At 35.8% G+C, this 6,450-nt stretch overlaps 1 long non-coding RNA gene and 1 pseudogene across 1 annotated transcript; both read right to left on the bottom strand.

Annotated features, from left to right (window-relative positions):
- Positions 1-1,033: 1,033 nt before the first annotated feature.
- On the bottom strand, positions 1,034-4,393 carry LOC141686777 (monodehydroascorbate reductase-like; annotated as a pseudogene).
- A 236-nt stretch (positions 4,394-4,629) lies between these two features.
- LOC141683381 (uncharacterized) lies at positions 4,630-5,498 on the bottom strand. The gene is made up of 3 exons (XR_012560251.1): positions 5,257-5,498; positions 4,900-4,973; positions 4,630-4,809 (listed from the first exon to the last, which is right to left on the bottom strand). It is a non-coding gene; the product is annotated as an uncharacterized LOC141683381 (long non-coding RNA).
- Between the last annotated feature and the right edge of the window lie 952 nt (positions 5,499-6,450).

The raw sequence follows: 6,450 nt of genomic DNA, 5'->3' as shown, positions 1-6,450 counted from the left end.
TTGATTCATCAACATTGAATGTGATGCAGGAATGGACGGGTGGAGAGCCCGAGTCACATGGTTTGGGATATCACCTTCCAGGAAGAGTTCAAGTAGCTGGTGCTACCATGGCTAGGTCCAGTCAAGCTAAAGGAGAGGCAGGTTCTTCGAGAGCCTAGGGATGAGATGGTTCGGGATTGGCTGATGTCTAGTACAGGAGGCTTTCCAGGAGGATGGATGCGATGTATGAGTCACAGAGTCAGTTTGCGCAGGATCTCACCCAAGCACTTGGGACTGCATTTAGAGGCCCTGGAGCTGACATCTAGTGGCCCATTTTTGGTGAGGATTCTGCTTATCCACCTCCTAACACTCCACCCTCTGAGGATGAAGATGATGATGATTCGTCTGAGTAGGTATACCCTGTATTCCTTTCTATTACCATCACCGGGGACAATGAAGATTTTAAGTTTGGGGTGGTAGTTAAGGAACATATTTGTGTGTGTGTCATGTAGTTGCATATTCATGATAGTTTAGACATGTAGTTGCATATTTTTGCCATATAGTTTTTTTGTATAGTTTTTTTTATTTTATAGCTTTAATCACTACGCCATAGATTGGATTCCACAACCCCAAGAAACCATAACTAAAGGCCAAAAAAGCGTTGCAAAAGGCCAAAAAAAGGCTATGGCGACTCTTTTTCGGGGTTGCAATTTTAGGCGTTGCCATAGAGTTTTTTGCAACCCTGATGACACCCTATTACAACCCTTGTTTATCCGTTACAGAAACGTGTTACTGTAACACCAATGGGGTTGCAATAGGTCTTGAAAAGTGTTAAAGCAGGGTTTGGGCTATCAGTACAATATTTGTGGGCCCCACAATAGGGCCCACATATGGGGTATCGATGCAACCTTTTTGCAACGCTTTTTAGTATTTTTTGCAACGCTTTTTAGTGTTTTTTACAACATTTTACACTTATTATTAGCAACACTAAAAAGACCTATTACAACGCTTTTACAAAAAAAATGCAAGGAACTGTTTGTAAATTGGTATTCCCATAAATAAGACCATAGTCTTAAAACCAACACAATCAACCAATCTACCAACCATAACATCAGTTATCCCAAATAAACACCACTACCTTCACCATCAACATACTACCATCCTTATACCACCAATTGTCTACCAACCTTAAAATAAAAGCGAAAGTTTTGACAAGTTAAAGCTACACACTTCAAAATATAAGCATCGTAGTACTCAGAAAAACAAAGTAGAACGATAATACTTCAACTTTATAGCCAAACTGTAGACTGTAGTCATGTAGGTCTAGACTGTAATTAATGGATATGAGATGGTTTAAGGTAATCTCCTTATAAGAAGACCTTCAAGGCAACCAGCTCCTTTAATCCCATCTCGACTGAAAACGTACTCTCAATGTTTCCTTCTCCAGTTAGATCACCCAAGTTTTGGACATGGTTGCTTCTCCACTCTGGATTTTTTTCTCCTGCTTAGTTAGAAGATAGATTTAATGCAAGATGGTATCACATTGCAAGAATTTTTTATATTTCTGCAATTACATAATTAATATTAACAAATCAGAAGCAGTACATATATATAGTAACTACTTAAAAGCATGATGATCCTGATTTTTGTTAGAACTGATATAGCATTTAATTGTCTTGAAGAAGTATCAAACCTTATATATGCAGACAGGAAATCGTTACCTTCCTGAGGCACAGACAGAGTGCCACATTTTATTACATTCTCATTCATAACACATTCAATTGTCGATGCATCGAGAAAGACCAACAAGGTCATTAGTTGGCATATTTATTCATGCCTATAAGATTGAAGACATTATGTAGATCCCAGCAACCAGATAAATGAGAACTGAAAAATACAAACAAAAAATGAAGCAAGGCTTATTTTTCAACAGCTCAAGTACATACCTCCCCATTATCATTGCTGTTAAATCCAACTGCTACTGTTCCTTTAATGATTTGTACTCCCTTGTTTGTATAAAACTCCTCATAGAATGAAGCAATGTTGGCTGTGAAAAGCCGAGGCACTGCGAGTATAACTCAGCGAGACATCAATTAAGGTTCAGCTCACATTTAAAGTACAGCAAAGTGTAACTCGAAAAATAGGTCTTCAAGTTTTTATTAATCCACTTACTGCACCATGGTTCTGGGTAAACCATTGTGACATCTAAAAGTTATTAAGCTTCATAACTGCACTAAGCTCAAGGCCAATGTATCCACCACCAACAATGACGACCTTTCCATTTTTTTTAGCCTTAATGGTTTCCACAAGCTTATCAGCATCATCGATTTCTCTTAGGTACAAAATATTTTTGGAATCAGCTTCTTGTACGCCAAAATCTGTCAATCTCGGTACCTATATAATGTGAGATTGATGAGAGAGCATGAAGATAATGACTAAAATTATAAACTATACGTCAAAAACTTTTGACAATGATTGATTCTTAGTTTCTTACCGTGGAACCGGTTGCAATTATAAGAGACTCAAATTTTAAGGTATCTCCAGCTGCACTGACTAGAGTCTTTGAAGCAAGGTCTGCTTTCACTATTTCTTTGCTAAGATATAATGATATTCCTGCAAGATTTTTTTTAAGTGTTACCGAGGAATAAATTGATCTGCTTATATCAAAAGTAGGAGGAAAATGTATCCACAAAAGGAAACAAGAAAAATGTAGAAGAACCATCTTCTATGTATATCTATTCCCATGAGAATGTATATTGTATACCTTTATCGGCATACCACTCAGGAAGCAATTTCTCTCCTCCACTTCCTACACATGTATGGAACCCAAGAAGCCTTGCAGCTCCTGTAGAATAAAAAATACATCTTACAAACTCATAATAAGTATACTAAACCAAACAGAACAGATAACACGTACAACTAATGAAAAAAGGAAAAGAACATATAACACGTACAGCTTTTATAAAAAAAAACGGGGGCCAAACAGAACAAATAACACGTACAGCTAAAAATATTATCAAAGTGCATAGCATTAGGTATGATTATGAATGCTTACAAACTTTTTTTACCATAAAATAAGAGAAAAGTTTGTCCCCCCACCTATGATCATATCATGTTTCATAAGGGTAGATTTTCTACCTTTTCTGTGATCTCTTCTTCCAGTTAGCCATTCTGCTACTCCTGTGTACACAACATGTATATATGTTAGTGCAAGATCTTTAAACACCACAAAATCTGTAATATGACCTATAGATGGGGACATTTCAGAACACTTTTGTTGTTCTGATTCATATTCTTTTATTGTTTATATTTCCATTGGATGCAACAGCATCAACAACAGCAGAAGCCAAGCACTTGTGAAATGGAAGAACAACTTCTTGTCTTCATCACTGAATTGTTGGCCCCTCTCCAACCTCAGAAACTTTTGTAAATGGACTGGCATTAGCTGCAATACTGCGGGAAGAGTCTCTAAGATCAATCTCCATGATGCAAACACAATTGAAACACGCGCTTCTTTACTTCCTGCGGCGGAGGCCTTAGTTACTACTGCTGACTGGATACCATCAAGGAGACGTAAGTATATCAACCTGCACTTTCAATTTTAACTAATTAGAATCAGTTTATAACTCTTTTATTTCACTGATTACAGAAACAAAAGAAACTGGACAATAGTCTGCAGCATTCTCTAGTGAATCTGGATAATAGAAGGTACAATATTTAGACTTCAAGTATTATGTAATCTACTTGTTATTCTGGAGTGAATTATGGAGTGATTCTACTTGTATTTCTCTGTCATGTATTATGACAGTTTAACTCAGAGGTGTTGGAGGAGGTGCTGGTAGCGGAGCAGGATGTATCAGAGGTGTTGGTGTTGAGACATTACCCTAGTATTTTGATTGTCATAATTAAGCGCAAGTTGCGATCTCTGTCCTGTTACGACTTTGCAAGAAACACAATTGAATGTAGATGAGCATAAAAATATGAGAAAGATAGGAGTAGTACTTACTCCCTTGTTGAGGCACTAGCAGAAAATCACCATCAGCATTGCAGAAGGCAGAATTTTCCATAGATTTGTTAGCAGCATACTTGGAATGACAAGAAAATGATATATTAAATCAAATAAAAGATAACAACACGATAAGGAAAGGGGTATCCAATACAAAGGACAACCCATAATCACTACCTTCAAGCTTGAACAACTCGAAGGCCTTCCCAAACAGAATGACCACCTTGAACAACTGAGTGAAACACAGACCCTTATTACGGAAAATGTGTTAGATGGAGAGAGTTCATGTATTTATATCAGCATAAAGAACCAAACACTAAAAGATTGGATGGTTCATATGTGATGATCCTTCTTAGTATGTATGATTGCATCAGTTTCTACCAAAATACCTTTGCATTATCACGGGGTAAAATTTCATCACCAACCCAGGAAAGCAACTTCTCATTAGCAATAACAGGAAGACTGGGCTGAGGAAAACAAGCTGCACGAGAACCATTTCATCTTGATTTTTGTCTAAGCATGTTATAGAAAGTTAAACTTTGCTGTGGACAGTCGATGTTGAGATATTTATATACTGATTGTATTCAGAATATTTCAGTACATAGAGTCTCGCATATGCTAAAATAGGAAACTTAAAAATCTTACTCTTTGTCAAAGGATATCCGTTTATATCAAAATTTCTCTCATTAGCTGTTAATTTCCTCTTGTAAATGCAGAAAGAAATTCCAAGTACACCAACAATCAAAAGCATCCCACCTGTGACTGTTCCTATGACAAGACCTATGTCCTTGTGTGATGAACGGCGTCCACCGCACATACCTTTGCTGAAACAAGTACAGAAACCAACGGTTAGTTTCTTCGATATCCCGTCTGTAGATACTTTGAAATGTTCCTTAACAGTATTATGTTCTTACTCTGTTTCAAATCCTAATCCGTAAAGGTTTGTCGGGACATCTTGCAAGCGGTGTTTGACCAAAACTACGACCATCTACAATGACACAAATAAAGTAGAGCTAAGCAGTCTATAAATTCACTACACAGAATATACTAACTCAAAGTTACATATAAGTATCCTGCTCCTGCAATCCAGTCTCTTCCACAAACTTTAACACTTAAAAACACAATAAATCAACCAACCCAATTCATCACATAGAAAAACACACACAAAAACAAAATACAGATAATTATAACTAAACAGATTTATGCTTCAATAAACACAACTCAAAATCCTAATTTGAAATAAAAATACAAGCTCAATTTATGAATAATACCTGATGAAATAAGAAAGCAGTAGTTCAAATCGATCGAAACCCCCAAAATTTGACCTAATTAAACTCCAATTGTAGAATCCCCAAACTGGAACCCCCAATAAAAATCCTAGTAATCAGTAATCAAACCCCGGCAAAGCCTAAATCGACGCAGAAATCTTGAAGCCCGAGATAAAGACCTTGAAAACCCAAAATCTTGAGAGAGTGCGTGAGATTGTGAGAGTGATTATAAGTGAGAGTATGTGAGTTTTTATTTTTCTAAGTGTGTGTGTGTGGAATTGTGTCTGAAAACCGCTCGTTAGTTAAAATTTCAACCCCCGCTTCTCTAAAATTTGAACTCTCCTGCTCACCAACTATTGGCCCAATTTTGTTCTGAAAAAACAGCCCAACCCAACTTGTTTTTCGCTCAAATTTAAATTATTAGTATCTTTTTTTTCTAATAAATATTATTTTAAATATTTAATTATGAGAAATAAATAAATTAAATAAAATCAGTATATAAATATTTTAAAATGATATATAATATGTAATGATTTGTTAAGTTTTATAAATCAATATAATATTGTAAATCACGTAACTAATATTATTAACTTCTAAAAATATATGAAATATATATTTCAATTATTATATCATTTCTATGTAAATAATTATTAATTAGTTAAATTAAAAAATCATCTTTAATCATCTATGTCATTTTGGTAACACATTTTGACTATACCGCAACATCAAAAAATAGGGGTTGCCATAGACATGGGTTTAGAAGGCTATTATTAGACTTTTGTTTGCAACCCTAGTGTGAACGGTTGTGGAATCCAATCTATGGCGTAGTGAATTATCATGTCATATAGCTCATGCATATACCATGATCCCTTTGTGTTGCTTTACCGATTAATATGTGATATTGATGCGAGTGTAGTGATAGCGTTAGAGTGATGTTGAATCTTGTTAGGTTGACATGCATGCTAGAAACACTTGTAATTTCACTAAGTCTTAGAGTATGCTTAAGGACTAGATTGTTGTCATGGTTTGATGGTTTTTGAGGTTAATCTATTGCTTATGCTTAGAATACATGATAGGCTCTTAATGATAAAAGACATGAAAAGATAAAAATTGGAATTCATTGTTAGTTGTGGCTAGGCGTCAAATGGCTAGTAGCCGGCTCGTATTGTATACGAGTAGTCTAGGGTTGAGCAAGAT

The sequence above is a fragment of the Apium graveolens genome, chromosome 9 (genome assembly GCF_009905375.1).
Source record: "Apium graveolens cultivar Ventura chromosome 9, ASM990537v1, whole genome shotgun sequence".
Classification (NCBI taxonomy): domain Eukaryota; kingdom Viridiplantae; phylum Streptophyta; class Magnoliopsida; order Apiales; family Apiaceae; genus Apium; species Apium graveolens.
Note: the sequence above shows the minus strand (reverse complement) of the source record. Positions and strands in the feature narration are given on the sequence as shown.